The 15,349-nt window shown below is 38.4% G+C and overlaps 1 pseudogene; it reads right to left on the minus strand.

The window, feature by feature from the left end:
- Window positions 1-10,511: 10,511 nt before the first annotated feature.
- On the minus strand, window positions 10,512-10,978 carry LOC150013601 (glucosamine 6-phosphate N-acetyltransferase pseudogene; annotated as a pseudogene).
- Between the last annotated feature and the right edge of the window lie 4,371 nt (window positions 10,979-15,349).

A 15,349-nucleotide genomic window follows, 5' to 3' on the forward strand; every position in this document is an offset into this window, starting at 1 on the left:
CATTGGCAGATGAATGGGTAAAGAAAATGTGGTATATATATATATATATATACAATGGACTATTACTCAGACTTAAAAAAGTAGGAAATCTTGCTCTGTGTGACAACATGGATGGAAGGCATTATGCTAATGGAAGTAAGCTAGTCATAGAAGGACAAATACTGCATGATTCTACTTATATGAAATATCTAAAATCATCAAACATACTACAACAGAGAAGAATGTTGGTTTCCAGGGACTGGGGGAAGGATTAACAAGTATACAATGTTAGTTATGCAAGAGGAATACGTTCTAGAATCTGCTGTACAGCATCGTGCCTATAATTAACAATACTGCATTGTGCACCTAAATTTTTGTTAAGATGGTAGATCTCAAGTTGTGTTCTTACCACAATAATAGAAATAAAAGCTTGTGGAATTTCACTTTCTTAAGATAAAGAGAGGCTGAAGAGGGAGATTGGTCATGTATGCTGAAAGAATGTTTTGAAAAGGTGACCCAGGATGAATGCCTTGCCCTCCAAATTCCAGGTCAGAGCAACTTTCTCTGGATCACCCACTTCCACGTGCTCTGCCTGCCCCAGAAAAAATATCAGATCAGCGATTCACCCAACAGGACTTCTGATGTTGTCCCCTGTGGACAGAATTCCTGGTGTTGCACTGAACCACTGAGAATGTATTTGAGCTCTGATGAGAACAATTTTTGATGTTCCCACTAATAATTGCATGGGGTTTGCAATACACTACTGCTGAATAGGATCCCGGTACTCAGCCCCTGTTTCCCCACCTTAGGGGACCCTGGGTTAGAAGGACAATAAAGAAGGAAGCAGTTTTGATGGCCCTGCTGTCTCTTGCCTACCTTCTCTGGCTCTCCCTGTGCTGTCCTCACTTGCTTTTGCTTTCAACCATGTGCTTACAGCCTCATGGACTGAAACTCTGTCCCATGGCCCCGTTCATGTCCCCATCCATGTTAGCATGTATTTTACCAGTTGGTGAAGCACATTCCATTGGCTCCTTTATTTGTTTTCCTAAATAAGTTCTCCAGTATCACCAGGTAGTGAGGGTCCATCTTCTCAACAGCCTAAATGTCTTCATTGTGCTCTTGTTGATAGTTCAGGTCCTCCTCCCTTCCCTGAAGTTCTGAAATCTATGGTGTTCTGTAAACCAGAAGTTCTTCAGCTGGGAAAGTTCTTTTTCCTAATGTCACCTGAACTGATATGAGGCGTTTTGTACACTTTATTTATTCCAATTAGGATGACTATGCATCTGTTTTTGCTGCAGGTGTTAGTACGTTTGAGTAGGGATGCTGCCCCATGCTCTGCTGGGACTGATACACAATAGAATAGAGTCAAGGTATAGCTTTTCTAAAATTGAAAGTATTTTTACTTTCAAAATATATCAGGCCATAAGGGTTTGGATAAGAGAGTGTGCACCTGTATAATGTACCACGTGTGCTGTTTGGCTGTTTGCTAATTGCTGTGTTTATGATGTTTTTAACTCTACAATATCTGGCAAAGTGTCACTCAAAACCAACTCCTCCTCCCTTTGGGATTATTTCTTTGGGAACACACTCCAGAGTGGAATTATTTTATAGGAGGACAGAAGTTTTATAGCTCTTTGGGCTGGTGCCAGGTTGGGTTCCCTAAAGTGTTAGGTTTGTGACTTTTACCCATACATGGTCACCATCTTCACACTCCGGGGTTGGGGTGGGAGGACTTGCACGAAGATCCTGTCTTATTCAGATGAGGCTGTGAGGGTGAGCAAGGAGAAGGATTTACACAAATAACCAGTTACCTCGGCTTTTTGGACTTTGGGGGAGCAATGCAGTCTCCTCAATTCTGTTGGTGGGATGAGGTCCGAGCTATTGGCTGACTTTCTAGAGGGCCGAATATGAAAGTGTAGGGATGGAGGTCTCCGCTGCTTCATAGGACTTCAAGCATGGCAGAGGCCTTTGACAATGTGGTTCTCAGGAAGAGAGGGAGAAATACTCATCCATCCATCCATCATCCATCCATCATCCATCCTTCATGAAATACTGAGGATCTAACCCTGGTATAGGAACTGGGAAGAAAGCAGTGAGCCAGACAGACAAGGTTCTTGTTCTCATGGAGCTCTCAGTATAGTGTGGGTGGTGACTGGGAAATGGGCAAAAAATAACAACTCAGTAAAAAAGATGATATCAGATAGTGTGACGTTTCATGACTGAAAAACAACAACAACTAGGCAACAGGATTGGAAGAGGCGCCTAGTTTGGATAGGGCAGTCAAGGAAGATGATGTTTGACTTGAGGCCTCTGGGCAAGAAGGGAGCCTTCATGCAAAGGTCTACAGCAAGAGTAAAAGGCCCTGAGATGGTAAGAGCTGTAGTTCTCCAGGAAGACTTGGAGCCTGCCAGTTATTATCAAAGGAAAGTGGGGCAAATGTGTGGAACTAATGCTATGAGGATGTCAGAAAAGACTGAGAGTGAAGAAAGGAAAAGAATAGATAAACCTGCCAAGAGGATTCTCAGATTTCTGTAGGACCCTGGGCCAAATGCTCTTCCTCCCTGTTGCACAGAGCTCCTCTGGGCAGTGGTGGGTCACCTGGATGGTCTCTAAAAGGCTCTGTTCTGATGTCCTCATTTTTTCCAGCCTGTCAGGATTATCTTTGATGTATATCTTCTTCTGTATGCATGCTTGGCCTAATCCTGAAGTCCAGAATGGTAGCCACTAGCCACTGGTGGCAATTAAAATTAATATCGGTTAAAATTTATTAAAACAAAAAATTCAGCACATTTCAAGTGCTTAATAGCCTTTCTGGAGATTGCAGCTAGAAAACATTTCCATTACTATGCAAAATTCTCTTGCACAGCACTGGCTGTATTTTATTGATTTTCAAAAAACCCATGGGGACCGTTATGGTTTGAATTGTGTCCTCCCCAATTCATTTGTTGAAGTCTTAACTCACTACCTCAGGATGTGATTGTATTTGGAGATAGGGTTTTTAAAGAGGTGATTAAGGTTAAATTAGGTCATTGAAGCGGGTCCTGTTCCAATATGACTAGTTTCCTTTTAGGAAAAAGAGATTAGGACACAGATGCAAACAGAGGGAAGACTATGTAAGGACACCTGGTGAGGACACCTGGTGAGCACACCTGGTGAGGACACATGGTGAAGATGGCCACCTGCAAGCTAAGGAGAGAGGCCTTCAGAAGAAACAACTCTGCTACCACCTTGAATTTGGACTAGTACTCTCCAGAATTGTGAGAAAATAAATTTCCGTTTTTAAGTCACCTTGTCTGTGGTACTTTTACTTTTTTAAATTTATTTTTATTTTTATTTTTTTGATGGCAGCCCGAGCAAATGAATTCAATGATTTTGTTTCATCTGTTCATGACACAGAAGAGTGCGTTGAACTATTTGGGACTTCAATTCTGTGCAGCTTGGGCCTGTGGAAATTAACTAGTCCTGGCATAGATTTTAACTCAGACTTTCTCTCCAAGTATTGATACACAGTGTCATTACCCTCTCCCTGATGCACAGCGTCATTACCCTCTCCACCCTCTGTCACTTGACCTTCGAGGCGTGCATACTGAGTTATCTTTGTGGATTGCCTTCTTCCTGTGATTAAGTTTATAGCCTTACTCTTCGGTCCTTAGTACACATATTTTTAAGTCCTTAGCTGGGTTGTACAATCTACTCACAGTGTAAGAAAAGGTCAGGAGTAAGGAAACCAGATTTCTCACCCAACATTGAATAGCATGGGTTTTAACAGTATTGTTATGTAATATTTTATGTAATACTATCTGTTTGCATATGTGTATCTGTAAGTACAGATATAAGTACAATAAATTCTTAAGAATCAAATTCAAATGAGTGAACCTACCACCCAGCAGGGAACTTTACCAATGCTGCTGAGCTGATCTGTGTGCTGCTCTCTAGTCCTGTCCTTCCATCTCTCCCCCAGCAGTTGTCCTACCCTGGAATTAAAAAAATAATAATTCCTTTGTTTTTCTAAAATACGGCTTCACTACTTCTCTATGTACCCCTAAACATGATCTAATTTAGGGTTGCTTGTCTTTGAATTTTAGAAAAGTGGCATCATGCTTACACATAGTGTTCCATGAATTTGTTCTTTTCATTCAATGTTATGCTTCTAGCATTCATCCATGTCACTTATGGCTATAATTTCATTTTTCTGCTGTGTAGTATTCCATTGTATAAATACTGTTGGCAGACACTTGAATCTTTTCTTTCTTCTTTTTTTAAGATTTTATTTTTTTATTTTTAGAGCGAGGGAGAGGGAGGGAAACAGAGGGAGAGAAACATAATTGTGTGAGAGATCAGTTGCCTCTCTCATGCCCTCAACTGAGGGCCTGGCCTGCAACCCAGGCATGTGCCCTGGCTGGGACTCAAACCGGTAACCTTTCGGTTCATAGGTTGGTGCTCAATCCACTGACCCTCACCAACCAGGGTTTGAATCCTTTACAGTTTTATTTTGTGTTACAAACAATAGTGTTTGAATATTCTTGTGCAAGTCTCCTATTGTATATTGCAAGAGTTTTTCTTGGTTATGTATATATGAAGCTTTTATAATTAAAAAAGATTAAAGAATGTGTAGAAATATAAAATATACTTAAAAATAGTTCTCCATTTGATGAAAATTAAACAAATGAATTTTTTTTTCTGTCCAAAACAATCTAGGAATCTTAACTATAGCATCCCAGTCTTAGGACATTCAAGAAAGCTGATATTTATTGTATTATTGGCATTTCCTATAATTATCTCATTTCTTAACACAAATAAACATAGTTCAGAATCTTTAACTCAGTAGCTTAGATTACTGATGTATCTTTAAAAATTCTGGAAATGCTCCAATCTTCCTTTTATTTTTGTCTATGCCCTGGTTTCCTGACTGGAGGGTAAGTAACATGAGTATATATAATATATAAAGAAGATATATTTCCTCTGTTTATGAGGAAGGAAACTGAGACTCAACCAAATTAAGCAATTTCCTCCAAATCACGCAATTGGGAATCTGTCCAAAGCCCATATACTTCTCATTACATCATGGTGAAGGTCACAGGCATTTGTTCCTTCCTCCCCCGATGTCCACTGTTACCCTTTGCTCCTGAGGTTGGTATAGGACAGTAAGTATCTGTATTTGGCAGGTTGTCTGTTAATTGCCATCATTTCTTGAATACTGACTGTGTGCTAGATACTCATAGATGGATCTGAAAGAATTCTCACAACAGCACAATGCTGATATTACCCACATTTGCCAAGATGAGGAGAATGAGTCCCAGGGTGAATAAATACCCAAGGTTAAACAGGTAGCAGATATGGCAGAGCTGGGTCTCAAATCCAGGTCTTACTCCAAGTCCTCTATTCTTTCTAAAAATGTCCCGAGTCTTCAGAAGGAGGAAACACCACATGTGCTCCCAACACGGTGTCACTTTCTATCTGACTGATGACACATATAGACACCTATGTTGCTAGAAGGAAGCAGAGTGACTAAAAATGCTTAAAATGAGCATGAAAATTCAATTTAGAGGTGCCTTTGGGAGGATGCTGTGTTCAAATCAAAACACACCATTTTGTGGTTTTGACCTTCAATCCCTGATTGACATCCAACTCCCTACTGGGATTTAGTTAAGGAATGCTAAAGAACTTGGTCTGTATCTGCATAGATAAGTTTCAGAGTGGAGCATGTTTAAGAGTATGGACTCTGAAATCAGTTGGACTTGCCTTCAAATGCTGACTCTTCCTCTTACGAGCTGTTTGATCGTGGGTGGATTGCTTAACTTCTCTGATCCTGTTTTTTCATCTGTAAAATGGGGATAATTATTAGTACTTTCTTCATAGACTTATGGTCAGAATTGAGATAACTCATGCAAACCTCTTAGAATATTGCTACTGTAAACACTCAATATTAAATATTGTTATTGTAGAGTAATAATAAAAATAGAGAACTGAATCAGGCTAAGCTTTAAGGTTTTGTCAGAAAATGAGAGGAAAACTCAGGTTATTTCATGATGGAGGATTAACATTCTGCGCATTTGCAATGTTTGAGATGAAATCCACTAGACCCTCTCAGTAACACTTGCAAGGCCAGCAGGACCTGCTAGATGGCACCCTGCTACCTGTGAACTAGGGTGGGGGGACAGAAGTGACTCACTCAGGATCCCACCTGCTCTGTCTGAGGACAGAGCACAGGTGGCTTATTTAAGCTCTATGTTGGCAAAGCCTTCTCTGTCCCTTTTCAGTTTGGAAAGGGATTTAAGACTAAACAAAGATTTCTAAGAATCCCCTTAAGTAGGACATTTCCTCTCCATTGCAAAGACACAATCCAACCTACTTCTTTTGACATTTATTAAGATGGATAATTGGGCATCATCAGAATATGGGGTCTTATGTAAGTCATGCTAGGTTGGCAACTGTGTTGATGTGAAGGTGATTTGCTTTTAATCCTCTGGAATATTCTATCTTTATAGACAACCATCTGTGGAAGAGACTGGTGTCTGAAATCAAGGGTTTCTCCAGTTCATGGAGAAACCAGGCCTTCCATGGTTGCTTCAGAATTACCCAGTGTTTTCTTTCTAAATTTCCAGGAAGCTGCCTTAGTTATAGCTGTTTGTTTCTATTAAAATCAGCATATGAACATGGCATATTTTAAAAGAGAAGTAGTAATTTTTGACACTAGAACTGGGTGGGGAAATTACCCAGCCTTGAGATGAAGTGCTACTTGCTGACAGCATGGCTTAGTTGAGCTGAGGGTTTAGGGATGTGTGGATGCTGACCACAGACAACGCGGGCTTCTGTGTTTCATGTCAGAATGACCTGGGCCATGGATGGGCGTGAGGGACTGGGGTCTGGCCCAGGCTCTGACATTTGTTCTTGGTATGACCTCAGGCAAGTCACTCTCCCTCTTGGCCTTTGTCATTGTCTCATCTATAAATGAGGATGTTAGAGCCCATGGTCTCAAAAATCCCTTTCACTTCTGGAATTCCAGGGTGCTGTGAGTAGCTTTGTAGCCCATTTGAAAACCACACCCTTTCCTCTTAAATCCACCAGAGGGCGATATGACCAATGATTTGGTCCTGCCCCTGGCAGGAGAGACTTGATATCTTTGGTAACTTCGGTGAAAGGGGAAAAGAGAAAGACATGACCCAGTCCCTGCCTTCCATGGAAGGTATGGGAAGAAAGGCACTATTGAACTTGTCCCTTAGGTCTGGAATTGGCAAGGGGTCTTCAGGTCTATTGTTTTTGATTTCACATCAGTTCCCTGGGCCAGATACGATCTTCCCATTTCACAGGCCTGGGAACTGAGGTCCAGAGTACTAAAAGGACTTGCTTGGGGCTGTGTGGGTTTCCAGTGGTGGGATTAGGACTTTATCACCTCATCCCCACTCATTCCTCTGGCCCTTTCCCATTGGACTTCAACTGGCTGCCTCTGTTTCTAAGGGGCTTCTGTTGAGCTGAGAAGCCAATTTACATACAAGTTGATTAGGGCAATGCTTGATCCCATATTAGATAATGGAGTCAAGGGTAGGAACTGAGCTGCCTGGGCAAACTAAAACTTCTTTCCAATGAAGTTCTTCTCTGGGGACTTAGATGAAATGATCCATAAAATGTGGGGGCCAACAGAAGGTACAATGGTGCAGGTTCTAAGTTGCAGACCATAGAGTCTGCTCTGGTTCATTTAAGTAGCAAAGGAATTTTTGAAAGGGCATTAGGAAACCCTCAGAATCTCCAGAAGGGTTAGAGAGTGAGAATCTAAAATTATGTATCCAGAAACTATGACCAATTCCACTGCAGGGGCTTTTCTAGGAAAAAAACCACTGTCACTGTTGTTTGACACTTATGATGTTTGGGACTGGGTACCACCATTGAACACCACTATTACTTGAGCCCCTTTTATGTGCTGGACATATATCTTACCTCAATTGATTCCGTGGGATGGGGATCATTATCCTTCATTTACTGTTATTTGCTTAGTTAAGCCTAGGCCTCTTTGACTTCAAAGTCTGGACTCCAACAGAACAAAAGGTTATGGTTGTTGGGCCAGAGATAAGGTCTAACCCAGTCCTCAGAGGGCACTTTCAGATCAGGGGCTTTTCTTCGTGTTTCCTACTGGTGTTGTAACCTTTTTGTTTTTTAGAAATGAGGAAAGAGAAGAACAAAAATGATTAGATTTGGCTGTGCATAACAGAAAAACCAAAATAGCGGTGACCTAAATGTATAAATTAATTTTTCTTGACTTAGAAGAAACTTGGACGTAGGCAGTTTGGGATTGGCACAGAGAAGGACAAAGTTATCTGAAACCCACGTCTCTTCTGGTTTTTATCACGGCCATTCTTAGTGCATGGTCAAAAGTGGTTGCTGGAGCTCCAGCCATTGTGTTCACATTCCATGTGGAAGAGAGAAACCGCAAAAGTGACCCAGAACTTGTATTTGCAAAGAGACTTGGAAGAGTAGGTTTTCAGCTGGGCACATTGCCTGCAGTCCTGTTATAAAGAATAAAAGGGTGTTGGCTGGGCCAATCATTTTCAAACATTTTTGAAAAATTAGCAACCACCTTCCACATTTTTATGTTATCCCTGAAAAAATATATATTTTAATGACAGGTGTATATGGATGCAAACAGAGAAGGAAAACTCTGACTCCAAAAAACCTCCGCTGCCTTGCGGCATACCTCTTCAGGGGAAAGGCTAAGGGAGTAAACCCCGACAGAAAATCCGGAGCCGGAGTCCTAAGGCGGTTTGACGTTGTAGTCAACACCGGCAACTCCTGCGGCGCACCTGAACCCAAGCTGTATCGACTCCGTCTTTCCCTTGGACCCTTCAGCTGCGAAGAGAGGGGGGTCTGCTGCATGGGCAACAGCAGACCCTCCATATTACCCTGCCCAGGCTCTGTAGCTTCAGCGTCATTGCAAGATGTCGATTCAACACGGGAGGAGACAGATACCATGTCACTCCCGAGTCGGACTGCACAGCCATTCTTGGCGGTGCAGGTAGACTCTTAAGAAGCTACACCATCGTCTCTCGAGACGGATGGCTGCCGACGACGACGACGACGATATGGATGCAAAGGACACAATTTCTGGCACATTGTAAATATTGATAAAAAAGCTATAAAATGATTGTAGCACCTTTTAAAATATATCCAATACTATGTAAATGCTGCTGTGATATGATAGCACCATCCTCCATCTAAAAAATAAACAAACAAGCTCTTAAACAGTTGGAAATTTTCTATCACTCCTTTTTTCTCAGTCTACTTCTTCAGTCTACAGATTTTTTCTAATATATATATTTTGCTTTTTAATTCATTATTATTTTTACCATATGAACAAGTTTAATGTAGCATGAAATGCAAAACATTAGAGCTGTTAATAACATATCTAATATGTGCTCAACTTAAAAAAATAAATTAAATAAAATCAAAACAAGATAGTGGCCAGAATAATTGTGTCATTATAATCACATTAAATAGAAAAGCTTCCATCAACATTTTAAGAATGTAACAAATACAGTATGATTCATTTAGAAAATATTCCTCTCGATATTATAATCTATTTTTTCATAAAAATGTTTCTTGGAAGAGAGGCTTCAGACACTCGTGAAAAGATGAGAATTCAGATTTAAAATATATAATACAGGTGGGGCAAAAGTAGGTTCACAGTTGTGAGCACGCAAAACACAGTTTCTTCTATTATTATTTATTTGCTAATTCACTGTTAAAAAGCACCTTATGTTTACTCTTAGTTATTTTATTTTATTTTTTCTTTTCTTTTCCTTTCCTTTTTTATCTCTGTTGTTCATTTTGCTCTTAGATGTTTTAAGCAAACGAGTAATTATTTTATTTTACACATAAGAAAGGTGGTACTTTACCTACATTAGAATTATATAAACCTTTAGGTGCGTAGTGCTTTTAAATTGTTTTACTTTGAATTTTGTCACATTTTTATAATTTAATTTTTATTTCTACTTTAAAAGGGTGACCAGGTTATTTACAAATACAGTATTAAGATCAACATGGACTGTACTACATTTAGTTATAATATATCTAACTTACCTAATTTCAAGTAATAGATAGGAAATGTTACACTTTAATTTGTATTTAGATATGTTTCTTTGAAACAAAATATTAATTTTTTTAGTGTGATAAGAAACAGCCTTATTCATTCTATGCTTTTTTAAAAATGAGCAGTACAGACAGCAAATACAGAAGTCCTGTACTCTGCCTAACAGGAAATAAAGCCAAACTTCAGAAAAAGATTCTAGTTAAAAATATATTCCTTTGGTTAAGAATCATACTCGTTATAATACTCATTTGTAATCTAAACTCACAGTATGTCCCAGCAGCTCAAAGTAGTCTTCTAAATGTTGTTATATTTGGTGTATCATAATGTTTTCTAATCCAGTATTTGTGGAAGTCACCGGGTTGCAGCAAACTATTCTAACTCTAGGAAGGGTATTGTAGCCTTGTTGCATTAGCTCCTTTGGCGAATGTCTTTCTTAAAAGATTTTTCAAAGTCACTTTGTAGTTTCTTCAGATACCATATACCCAAACTTTTGATAGAAATCAACATTTTGTGATAGACATTTAAATGTAATCTTGTAACAGTTCAATTTCTTGTTTAGCAAAGTAAGGGTTAATAACCTTAGTACAGGAATGGATGAAATTGTGTTCTATTATCAGAGTTGCCATAGCAACAATCTGTCTGGAAGTGGCATCTTTCACAACAGTAACATCATAATCCCCAGATTTCTTCATGTGCTCAAAAGGTTTCATCAGCTATTCTAATTGACAACGTCAGTCTTTGTCAGTTGACCTAGCACCTTAAAAAAGCCTCGGCAGTACAAAGAGGCCTCAAAACGAAACCTTTTCCAGGATGTGTGGGGGAAATGGCTGGAGAAAATGCAGCTGTATTTTGGCTCCAGTTCCCTTCTTGGATTAGACTTGGGTCAAACATAGGAGAGTCGTCAGGTTTCATCTTGGCAGTTAAGGTCTGTAGAGGCTCCGCAGTCGGTGTGCCTCTCTGGACCGGCGGACTCCTCACCCACCGGTGTGCAGCACCCATCCTGAGCTTCTTAAATGTCACTTTATCATATCTCTCAGCTAGAACAATATGTATAGAAATGAAAATTTTAACTTCATGTGGCTATAAAACTACTACATTTTTGAATTATTATTATAATTATTGCTACCGTACAATTGATGAAAATAATCTATGCAATATAAAATGTATCTTAATGAGAGGAATGAGGCTTAAAATCTGAATTTACATATCTGTGGATGACTATTAGTGCTGGGAAGGGTGGCATAACCATCAATTATATTCCTAATTATACTTTTATAGTCAAACATTGACAAACCTTGTTCCATAAATAAATACGTGGACATGGAAGAAATTACTTCAGAGCAATGTCACTCAATTCCCTGAACTCCTTTGAGGTGCAGTGTGAAAAATTACACAGTGGTCTACATCAAACATTATTTTTAATTGGTTGTAAGTTGATGGTTCACTTCCTCCATTTTGCTGAAAACAAGAAATGGAAACCACCTGACTTGCAAAGGAATTTTTTAGCCCGGGTGGATTCTTTGCCATTATACCAGATAACCAAATGACTTAGCTGCACTGATTATCTCAACATCGGCACCAACACTTTGAATCATCCCTTTTGACAACCTGCATAATAATAATAACAACAATATTTAGGTTTGATGAAAAGTGTGTCTTTCTATTATACAGAAGGAAAAAATGACTTTGAAAAAGACAGTGGGAATCTAGGAGGTGAGCCCAAAGCTTTGCCTTGACCAAAGATGAAGGTCAAGTTTACAAAAAATATCAAAATGGATGTAGATGATCCAGTCATTGATTTTCTTAAGACTATTTCTGCCCAAGCACTCTTTGGAATAATCCTTAATGAGGCAACTAGCAATTTCTGCCACTTCTATACAAGATTATAAAATACCACTGTATTATACAAGGTCATTGTGTCCTGTAGGTATGGTGTTATTGAAGGGCATATTGTTACTATGTCTACATACATAGTAACAATGACTACAATATGAAAATGACTACAATATGAGCAGTATTATCCTATTTCTGTTATGTATGTGTCTGGAGGGTTAAAACAAGTGATTTCTCTAAGTGAAGGAATTAGACACAATTTTAATCTTCCTTGTAATACAAATCTCCTAGGCTTCAAAAACATTTATATTCCCTCCCTTTCTCACATCTCTTTCTTTTTATTCCTTTCTACCACAATTTAATATATATTTTGAATTGATTTTCATATTAAAAATTATCAATATTTTAAATTTATTTATAACACATATTGGGTCTATATGTTTAATTCGTATCTTAAGTGTACCATTCATTCAATTTTAATGGCTGTGCATGAAGGCAGCAAACATTTCCATCAACCCAGAAAATCCCCTCAATGTCTTTTCCCAGTCAATCCTCCCCTTATTGGTATTCCCCAAATAACCACTGATTTGACATCTATCACCATAGGCTATTTTTGTCTATTCTAGAATGCCATATAGATGGAATCACGCAGTCTGTACTTTTTTGTAATTGGTTTCTTTCACTCAGTACAGTAGCCTTAAGACACATCCATGTTGTAGCATCCATTAGTGTTTGGTTCCTTTTTACTCTTGAATAGTATTCCATCACGGAACAGCTTGTTTCTTCTCCTGTTCATGCACATAAATTCAATTAAAAAGAGAAACTATTTGTTTCAGAATAGTTGTAGATTTACAGAGAAGTTGCAAAGATAGTACAGTTTCCCCTGTTGTTAACCTTTTACATTGCTACGGGACATTTGTCACAACTAATGAAGCAATATTGATACACTATTAAGGTAAGCCAATAATGTATTCAAATTACTTAGCTTTTCCCTATTGTTAAATTGTTTTGTTGTTCTAGGATCCCACATTACATTTAGTATTTTTCCTTTGTCCTTTTTGTTTTGTTTTGATTTTAGGCTGCTCTGGGCTGTGACAATTTTTAGACTTTCCTTGTTTTTGATGACCTAGCTAGTTTTGAGTTCAAGTATTTTATAGAATGTTCTTCACTTGGGGTTTGTCTGATGCTCTTCCTATGAGTAGACTGGGCTTGTGGGTTTTGGGGAGAAAGATGATATTTTCATCACTTCATGTTAAGGGTATGTGCTATCAACATGACTTACCACTGGTGATGGAGAGCTTGCTCACCTGGCTGAGATAATGTTTGTCAGATTTCTCTACTATGAAACTATCCACCCTCCTTTTCCATACTTTGCTCTCTGGAAGGAAGTCAGTGCGCAGCCCATGCCTAAAGGGTGGTGGAGTATGCTTCACTTCCTAGAGGGCAGGCTTTCTACACACATTTTTGGGAATTCTTTGACATGGGAAATTTATTTGTCTGTTTCCCCTCATTGTTTTACTTACTCATTTATTTATATCATTATGGAACCATAGATATTTACTTTATACTTTTTGAGTAAAATCCAATATTTATTTTGTTGCTCTAATTGTTCTGACTTTAGACATTGGGAGCTCTTTCAGTTGGCTCCTATATTCCTTCATCCTTTTGTTTTCTGAGCATTTTCTCACTTTTGAGCACTACAAGATGCTCCAGGTTCATCTTTTACATTTTCTGCCCCAGCCCTAGAATCAGCCATTTCTCCAAGGAGTCCTGGTTCTTTTTAATGAAGAATAGTGCTGCAAACCAATGCCTGGGTACTAGGTCATGCATTTCGTTTTTATACATAACTTTTTGTCTTTCCTAGCTCAGCTCTGAGAGGCCATTTATGATCATCCAATTTAAAATAACATCCCATTCCCAGTCAATAATTAAAAAAAATTTTTTTAGAGGATTTACCATGACTTAGTATACAGGGTGGGGCAAAAATAGGTTTACAGTTATTTGTTTGGAAAATAATACAAAAATTAATAAATAATAATACAAGAATTAACTTTCACATATTCACAACTATAAGCCTACTTTCACCCCCACCCTGTTTTTATCATTACATATATGTATGTACACACACACACATGCACACACACACATGCACACACACACTTGAAATCAAACTATGCAGTGTGTTCTGCAGATTGCTTTCCACAATTTAACAATTTCATAATGTTGTTATGGATATTTTTTCCAGATCAATAGATATGATGCTGTCTTATTTGAAAAAATAACTATTTGGTATTCTTTCTCTCTCTCCATCTCTGTGCACACATATGTAGTCATTTTTACATTGATGGAACATTAGAGAATTTCAAATTTTCTACTTAGTACTGTGTTTGGTATAAAGAATGTGTGTACCTTTGTGAATTCCTAAGTGCTTAGCAGCAGTGAATGTTTGAAAAAGAATGCATTAAGAGCTTTTACATGTGTTAAATCATTTAACCCTTGAACAAATTTATGAGACAGCTGCCACTATCATTCTCATTTTATGAAGGAGAAAGGCTAAAATAGGGTAGACAACTTATTTAATTTCACACACTTGATGGGTGGCAGGGTCTGGATTTGAGTTTCAAATATGTCTGAATCCAGCACCTAAGAGTCAAATATTAAGAGATTTTTGTATACAAAAGGAACTTGAGGGGAAAATGGTACGTACATTCTTAACACTCCCAATATATTATCCAAACTGCCTCCCTTCGAAAGGCTCTATGCAGTCTTTCAGTCTATAATTCTGCTCTATGTCTGGCAAAAATAAACATTTCTGCTTTTGAGAAGTATTAGATAGTTAACTGTCTAATTATAATATTTCCCAAAGGAACATATGTTTCTATACTTTGATAGCCAGGACCTTCCCATTTTGACCTTATAGTAGCCATTAGTGCTGCTTATCAAATATTTCCAGATCTTTCCTTTCTGGGTAAATGGTAGACTTGTATTTCCACCAACCTTGAGTTTAAAAATGAAGTGATGTTATTTTCTTTGACCCAAGAAATATAACCAGAGGTGATGTGTGTCAAACTCCTGGGGACCCTCACTGGAATGTAGTAGGAGCCAGAAATACACTCTGCTTGTGTTAAGCCACTGAGATTTAGTTTCTGTTGCTTAATGCAATGTAGCTTGTCCCATTTTATCTCCATTTACATTTCTAATTTTTTCTCTTGTAATTCTCTAGTGTAGAATTTTTACTCCACTCAGATTCCTTAAGAATACTTTATATTCTCCTTTCTCTGACCCTTTTTACTGCCACACTTCTTTCTGTCTTTTTAAATCTTCCTTATTTGCTATAACCATAATAAAGTTATACCTCATCCAGGAACCCTCCTTAAACCTAAACTTGAATCTGTTCTCTGCCACTAACTAGTTGGTTGACTTTGGGCAGGTGATGTCTCTGAAGCATGTTGTACT

This window comes from Furipterus horrens, unplaced genomic scaffold, assembly GCF_987537825.1.
Source record: "Furipterus horrens unplaced genomic scaffold, mFurHor1.1.pri manual_scaffold_4, whole genome shotgun sequence".
NCBI classification, from domain to species: Eukaryota; Metazoa; Chordata; class Mammalia; order Chiroptera; family Furipteridae; genus Furipterus; species Furipterus horrens.